The sequence below is a fragment of the Castor canadensis genome, chromosome 12, assembly GCF_047511655.1.
Source record: "Castor canadensis chromosome 12, mCasCan1.hap1v2, whole genome shotgun sequence".
NCBI classification, from domain to species: domain Eukaryota; kingdom Metazoa; phylum Chordata; class Mammalia; order Rodentia; family Castoridae; genus Castor; species Castor canadensis.
In genome coordinates, this window is record NC_133397.1 from 48,293,885 (window position 1) to 48,302,775 (window position 8,891).

Consider the following 8,891-nt stretch of genomic DNA (forward strand, 5'->3'; position numbering starts at 1 on the left):
TTAATGTATTTTTTACTGTCGTTGTACTGGGGGTACATGACATTGTGACATTTATAAAAGTTCTCACAATATATCATAGTTGAATTCACCCCCTCCACCATTCTCCTTTATCCCCCTTTTCCCCATCTACTATGCTTGAACTCTACTTCTTTCTTAGTAGAGAGAAGAAACATATTCATCCACAATGGCAACTTAAAATCAACACATTCCAGTATTTTCTCTGACATTTGCTTAGAGAATTCATTGTTCATTAGTGGGCATAGCATAAATTGTACATGAAAGCTTTGTTTTTCTGGATTTCTCTTTAATGTTAAAAAGCTCAGTTGAGGAGCAGATACTCTAGCTGCCTATTTGGATCCTCATTTTTTTTTTTTTGGTGGGGCTGGGATTTGAACTCAAGACTTTACACTTACAAAGCAGGTGCTCTACCACTTGAGCCATACCTTCAGTCCTTTGAGCCTCTTTTCAGTCCTTAATACTGACACTTGTTTCAGGACTATTTTGAAGGGGAAAGAGACATGAATTATGTATGAATGCTTTGTTTTTCTGGACTTCTCTTTAAGGTTAAAAAGCCCAATTAAGGATTTTTAGTTGTCTATTTGGATTCTCTTTCTGTCCTGGATTTTAACTCTCTTTGGTCCAGGGTTATTTCCGGGGTCTTCTCAGTCCCCCTCTGGATTAAGCTTCCCCCTGTCTGCTTTCTTAAAAGCTTTCACAGCACATGAGAGGGTGGGAAGGAGACTAATACATGTGAAGCCAAAGGTATAAACACAGCCAAATTCAGTGCACAATTCTTGTGTAGAAATAGCTTTTCTGTGGTTAAAAAAATGCTATGCTTTTGGGGAAAAGATGACAGAAATTTGAAAGCTGAGGCATCGGAGAAAGGGGTTCAACTAGACCGAGGCATAGAAAATGGATGCAGAGTGAAGGCAGGGTATCTATTGTGCTTCCACTAAGACATTCCAGGAGGACTTAATAATGTGCCCTTCAGGGTATTGATGTCACAGAAAAACCACCTGCTTGTTAAGGAGAAATAATTCACCATTTCTTTTTATCCAGTGACTCTTACTGGAGAGTTTTTAACCCTAGATGAGGGGATTAGGCTCATTTTCCCTCTCAACAGAAAGCCTTAGAAGCCATATATATATAGAATTGAAGTTTCTGGGAAAGATAGGTGATAAATACATAAAAAAAAGACAACTTTCTGAAAAGGGAACATAATCTTTATTTTAAAGGAAGAAATTCCAGTGTGTACCAAGTATGACACAAAGTTGATACCCACCCAGTGGCCAGATATGTTTTCCTGAGGGATTTCCTTGTGTTTATTCCTCTAGCATTTTTTCATTCCTGACTTTTGGGGTGGCCCTTCTGTGAAGAGTTTCCTCATCCCAGCTGTTATGATGTTTAATCTAGAGTTGCCAACTTCTGATCTGGCGGTTCCAAGACACAGGGTGAGGAAAACAAAGCTTTCCAGTATTTCTGAACCCTGTCCTCCACCCGTGTTAGAATTAGTGCTTTAATCTCAAGTCAATCCTGAATTTTTTCAACCCTAGCTTCATTTGTGCTCTCCTTCAGAATAGCACAACAGTTACTAATGGTAAAGATCCATGTGTGAGTTCAAATTACTTATGCCCTCCCCCCACATAAACCCCAATTTATTTCCTATTTCCTTTCATATCCTACCCCTCCCTTCTACCCAAGCAAATTATGATTTTTTTGGGGTGAAATATTTGCTTTAAGGAGCTTTTTGTTTTTCAAGATAAAAATTATAGTGTTTGAGCTAACTAGGGTACATTTTTTTTCCTCAGGAAAAAACAGAGTAATCTTTAAACAGCTAACCATCTGGTTTTGATCCTAGTGTTAGTTCATGGAATGGCTTGACACTTCAAATAGAGGAAGTTGTGGCTTTTCATTTTAGAAATACACAAGAATAGCTGTTCCTGCCACCCCTCCCCTCAGCCTGATTGTTTAATGTTAAGGGGGAATGGTCCTGACGGGCCACATTTTATGCCTGACCTGCTGCAGTCTAACACAGATAAGGAATTAGGAATAAATACAATTAGTATTTGAAGACAGGAAACAGGGCACAGAGTTAAAAGAAATAGTCCCCTTCCCCAAATATAGAAAGGCACACATTTTACAGTACTATAACGTATTGTTTTCTTCTCATACACTCCACAATACTATTATGCTATCGACGAGTTTTCCTCTGGCAATGGAAAGTGTTTAAGAGATCAAGTGGTGAAGCAGGAAAATGGTGTTCTTTGGTTCTCTTCTGTCTCAAGTATCTTGTACAATATGATTGGTTCCCCCATGGTTTTGTTTAAGGACCCCACCCTTAGCACCCCCCACAGATTTGCTTTGACACAATACCCCATGTTCTGACTCTGTTCCCCAACCTTACTATCCATAATAAGGATGGATATTCACTGACCTGAAATAGTTCCATGTCACTTTCTCTTATACATCAGCACTCAGCCAGGTACAGTGAGCTAGCTTGCTAAAACAATGATTAGTATGAATATGTTTCATACTTTATTAATAGAAGCCTTTTAGAATTCCTTATCCCCTGAGAAACTCTGCTAACATAACAAATTAGTGGACATTTTAGGTGACATGAGGCTAATTGAACCTGCCTTTTCATATTGCCCCACAAGTCCCTATAGGCTCTTTGTCTATGAGCAGGCAGGCCTTCTGGTGTCCTGTAGAGTGTTATGTGTAAGGTCAAAGTTGCCTTTGAACCTTTGCTTCTTCTTTATTGAGAAAAATCACTGTTACATCCATTGGAATGTCTTCATGAAAGCTTCAAAGAGAAATGCAGATTTGTTATGAAGAAAAGATGACTCTATTTAAAGATGTTTTAACCAAAAACAAAGGTTAAATGGTATCCTCAGTATTTCATAGTAGTTTAGATGAGGAAAAGCCCAGATTCCTGTATTGTTTTGCTACATTATTCTAGGTATTTTGTATGCTTGACAACTCTTTCTCTTATTTCCTTTTTTATCTTCATCTGCATTATTTATGCCTTAATTTCTATTCTTCCCAAAATGAAAGCCACAAAGTTGAAGTTCTGATTTTTTTTTTTTAAATAATGAGGCTAGGAATCTATTTTAGATAGGATGGAAAACATTTAGTTTTATTTAGAGTTACATTTATAGTACTATTTTATTTCATTGTGTTTTGACTCATCCTTCAAATACCAAATATGGTAGAATATTTCATCAACAGCAGTTCACCTAGTAAGTGTTGATACTTTGGGTCTGAGTGAAACTGAAAAAGGAACATACTAGAAACCTTTTGTGAAGCTTGGGTTGAGTGGATTTGAATATCTGACTTATAGACCAGGCATAACTCCTTTGGAATTTTTGGGTTGATGAAATATACTTTGTCTACCATATACCTGAATTTACATAAAATTATTTTCTAAGAACTAGGGAAAATCATTCTTTAAGCATTAAAATTATTTCTTAAAGTGTATATACATATATAGATTAATTATTTTATTTAGTGTTAAGGAGCTGCTTTGATCAACATAGTAAACTGATTTTGATTTTTTTAGTCATTTTCAGTTGTCAAAATAAGTGTAATTGGAAACAGATGCCTTCACATGAGTTTTGATAGCTTTTTACATTCAGATCTAAAATGGATAACTTTAAGAAAGTGGATCTTTTGTGGGCCTGAGGATATAGCTCAGTGGTACAGCACTTGTCTAGTGTATGTAAGGCCCTGGGTTCAATTCCTATAACCACAAGAAAAACAAAGGAACATAGGCCTTACCTAATTATGATTTTCCCTGGGGAAGAATATATATGCACATATATTCATATTTCTGTCCTGTAAATTGGAAGATAATTAAAAACAGAAATTGATTATTTTATAACTAGTACCATAGTTTTATAGAAAGTAATTTTCCATGGCTTTCCTGATTCTTATAAATTGATTAGTTTCTTTTGGCTATTTTACATATATTAACATATTTCAGTATTCTTTGGTATGATTAAAATGTGGTGGAAGATGAAGTGTTTTTCTGCCCTTTTAATCTTGTCTTCAAGCTATACATACGCTTCTTTTCATTTTCAACATAGCTTTATAATGTGATTTGTTGTTAGAGATTAAAAATTTTCCCATGCTTTAATAATTTCTCTGACCAAATAAGCACATTTATTTCAATAGTTTTAGAACTACTTATCTTATTCCAAATGAGTTATTTATTAAATTTAGAAATTAGAAAAGTGTTGAAATATTTTTTAACAATACCAGTTTAATATAAAATTCTATGCTACTGGATAACTTTTTATTCTAAATTTATCCCTGAAGCACTTCTAATTCCTTTTAGCAATTTGAAAGAAATATTGTATACTTCTTTTTTCTCTTCTTACAACAAAGTCTGGTCAAGACCAGAGGAAAGAAATCCCTAGCATACATTTAAAAGTAGGGGTGCTGCTTATTTCACTGCTCATGCTAGGATTCTGGTCCTGACCATGCAGTTATATAATTCTCAAAGACAGTACTGGGCTTCAAAGACTCTGATTTTCCAAGGCAGTATGGTCTGGTATAAAGTATACTGTACTATGGGTTGAGGGTCCTATGTTCCAAGTTTGTTTTTCATTATGTCATTTCTCTAGGTCCCATTTTCTCCCCAAATATACATTGATGAGGATGAGTTGAATGACTTTCCTGCTTTCTTCCTCTCTGATATTTTGGAATATTTGGAATGTAATCTATAACTGACCCTCTCTCATATTACCTACACTGTCCTCATCAAACTTTTTTTCCTCAGTGTCCACCCTTCAACACACCCAGATGCTTTTGAGAGAAACATAATAGTACGTCATAAACCACAGTAAAAACAAAACAAAACAGAACCCCTTTAAGCAAGAACATTTTGTCTACCATGAGCCCTGAAATAATGAAGCCTATGAAAATGAAATTTACTCCTAACTTTTGCCGTTTGTATAGGTAGGTGGTGATCCTCACCTGTATGGCAACCCTGTGAGGACATAGCTGCTTTGCCTGCTATGAATAGATTTACTGTTACCTTGGTAACAACTTGCTTCTTTCTCCTTAAATATCTGTTGTATTTTTTTTTTATTTGGGGAGCCAATTATTTTAATGACTAGGCTCCATTACAAGGCATTAGAAGCAAAACACTCATTAGTGCTTTAGTCTCTGGGTTTTCCTTTTGTACTGCACACTTTAATACTGAAGGTCTTCTTTGTACTTCAGACAAGGACATGCTCTTCCTCCTTTCAAAAACTAGTTTCTGCACTGGGTCTTCCAGCTCCCATAGTGTTCCTTCATTTACTTTGATCACCATCTTGATTCTTTAGTGTTTTTGTTGTAGCTTTTCTAGTTTCCCCAAACCATAGTTGTCATTCTTTTGATTTCATTACTCTTATTCCCCTTTTCTTTAGTTCACCTTTTCACTATCAAAAGTTTTAAAAAAATCATGTTTGCATCCTCTGCTTTAATTCAGCAGAATTCAGAAACTTCATAACCATATAGAGCCTGACTGCTGCCCCAACAATCTTCCAAAACTACTCTCATAAAGTTGGCTAAAAGTCTTCAGTCACAGTAACTAAGCCCAGTCACTGAGCACAGTAACTTGCTCTCAGGTCCTCTTCCCTGTCCTTCACCAAATCCTGAAGCTTTTCTCTTTTGTATTCTTTATATTTTCCCATCTTTCTGCTACCTCTTTTTCCACCTCATCTTTATTCATCTGTAACTAAAGTTGATGGACAACTTTAGTTGTTCATCAAAGTTCTGATCTTGGAATCTTTTTCTTCTTTATTCTTATTTTTGTCCAATTTCAGATGTATCCAGTCTGTTGAGGTCCACTGTTTGTTGTATGTGGTTGGCGCCCAAATTTATATTTGTAGTCCAGTTTTCTCTACTAAAGGAATCTCTCTCCCTCTTTTACTCCCATGTATGTTGGATATCTAATGGATCACAGTTCTAGAGGTCAGCAAAATGTCTCTCATTAAGTTTTTATAATTTTTATTATAAAGATCTTGACTATCTTTCATTAGACTTATTCCTAAGTGGTAATTTTATGCTAAGCAATTGGTATTTTATGCTATTGTATGTAGCATATTTTATAAAATTAAAATTTCTATTTGTTGCTGCTATAGAGACTAGATTTTGTATATTGCTTTAATATCAAGTTACTATGCTAAAAGTTCTTGTTCTAAATTCTGAGTTTATTTGTAGATTTCTTTTGGAATTGTCAGTATCATCTACAAGTGATGATAGTTTTATTTTTTCTCTAATTTTGACTGAGTCCTCCAGTGAAATGTTCACTAGAAAGAGTGATATCAAATATTTTTTTTCCTGATCTCAAATGGAAAATTTCCAACATTTAAATTAAGTATGATGTTTATGTTTTTGTGAATATCAGGGTTTTAGTTTTGAGGTTGAATGTTACCCAAAGGTCTACCAGTGGAAGGATTGTGCTCCAGTATTGGGCTATTGGAAAGTGATGGAGCCTTGTGGGAAGTTCTTGGGTCATTAGGGACATGTCACCGAAGGAGATTATGGTAATCCTGACAGCCTGTCCAGTCTTTTCTTACCTTTTTTCTTCCTGGCTAATGAGGTAACTAGCTTTGCAACAACCATGTGTTTTCATAGTAGAGACCCAAAGAAATAGGGTCTTTCAATTTTGAACTGGAATCTCTAGAACTATGAGCCCAAATAAACCTGTTCTTTTTATAAGCTAATTATCTCAGGCATCTTGTTATAGTAACGGAAAGCTGACCAATAGAATCCTTCATTAGTTTAAATAGTTTACTTCTGTCCCTAGTTTGCTAACAATTTTATTTGATTGAATCATAAATAGATGTTGAATTTTAAGTACTTTCATTTGTATCTGTTGAGATGATCATATGATTTTCTCCTTTAATCTGTTAACCTGGTGAATTATACGAATTACCTTTTGAACATTAAACCAACCATGAATTTTTAGGATAAATCCAACTTGATCATGGTCATTATGAAGCTTCTTTATTTATAATACTTTCCCTTAAAGTTGACTTTGGGTGATATTAATATATATACTTGGCTATACTTTGGTTATTATTTGCATGGCATATGATTTTTGCATTATTTTCCCTTCAACTTTTCAATGACTTTTAAATGTCTAGGTTGAAAATCTTTGTATCTAAAATTTGAGAATTTAGTTTATTTATGTTGAATGTAGCTATTGGTATAATTTAATTCTATTATTTCATTTATTGTTTGACACTCTCTCCTTAATTGTTTTTTCCTGGGTTGCTTGACTATATTTTTAAAAATCATTACCTTGGTAGTTACATACTTTAGATTTATTCTTTTAATAATTACCCTATCAAAGTCTAAAGTTAATAAAAACTTTATTCTTCTTCCAAATAATGCAAGCAATTTAGTATTTCAATTCCCTTACACCCAGTTTTATTTTCTTTCTATTTCAGCATTTTAGGTTATTTGAACATCATGACTCCACAGAGTCACTGAAAGGAAGAGGCAATTTAGGATGACATGATAAATTTAATATTATTAGACACAATTCTTACAATGGTTTTAGCTAGAAATTTCAGATTTACTTGTATGTATCTTCCATTGAGTTTTGGAACTACTAAGCAACATTTCAGTCAGTGTATTTGAAACCTTATGTTTAGACATCTAATGATTTAAAAAATAAATATGTACATCCCAATAGTAGATATTTTTACTTTTCCATCTTATAATAATGGAAAAATTTTGGGCCAAATATGCCCATTTATTATCCTGTGTAGCACTTGGTGGACAACTTTAATCTACAGAATACTATAATTCTTTTATTTTGGTAAAACTTATGCCAATTCCTCAATGTTATTTTTGTGGTGCTCTATTAAGTGTATGTTGGAGACTCCCAGTAGGTTATCCCTATTTTTTTTTTTTTTGCAGTACTGGGGTTTGAACTCAGTGCCTTACACTTGCAAGGAAGGTGTTTACTACTTGAAGCCACTCCACCAGCCCTAGTTATCTCTATTTTTAATAATGTTTTTGCATCTCTTTGTCTCACTGCAATGGATCTCGGTAAATTCCTTAGTGCTTTTCTAATAATTAATTCTATATTCCACTATCTCACCTACTAAGGTTTAAGTAAGCAAATATTGTTTTTCATTTCTAGGATTTTTAACCTAAAAATACTTTCTTGTTTAGAGAAGTGTTTAAGTTCACAGCAAAATTAAGAGTAAGGTGTAAAGACACAGGTCTTTCTAGACTCCTTCCCATCCCAATGCTTTATTTCAAGCGGTAGGCTGGTTTTGGTCTTCTGATTCACGTAGAACGGACACAGCCTCCATTTTCCTTAAAGATGTAAAATCTGATTGCCTTTGCCTGCTGTATCTACCTGGTTTATTGCTTTGTGTTTCTCTTAGAATTTCATGCTTTTGGAGTTGCAAGCTCCAAAGGGCAGAGACTTTGTTTTGTTTAGCACAATATTCTTTTTTATTATTATTTTTAATTTAACTTTAGTTTTTAATCAGCATATATTAGTAATAGGAGATTTCATTGTGATAATTTCTATACATGCATATAGTATACTTTGAACAAATTTATCGCCTCCATTATATTTCCATTCCTCTCCCTTCCTCCTCTAACCTTTTTCAAACAGTGTTTGGTGGGTTTCATTATGGTATCTTCACATGTATATATGAAGTATATCCTTCTACTGATACCCCCAGACAGTACTTCATTTACATTCATATTCATCATCACCATCATCATCATTTTAGGTGTATTTTCCACAAATGAGTGAGAACATGTGATATTTAACCTTTTGAGCTTGATTTATCTCACTCAGCCTGATGATCTCCAGTTATATCCATTTTCTTGCAAATGACATAATTTCATTTTTATTTATGGTTGAGTGA

General features: G+C 34.2%; 1 non-coding gene across 1 annotated transcript; it reads left to right on the forward strand.

Annotated features, from left to right (window-relative positions):
- The first annotated feature begins 3,196 nt into the window (after window positions 1-3,196).
- Window positions 3,197-3,268, forward strand: LOC141415256 (small nucleolar RNA SNORD56). Its single transcript, XR_012440250.1, has one exon. It is a non-coding gene; the product is annotated as a small nucleolar RNA SNORD56 (small nucleolar RNA).
- Window positions 3,269-8,891: the final 5,623 nt, after the last annotated feature.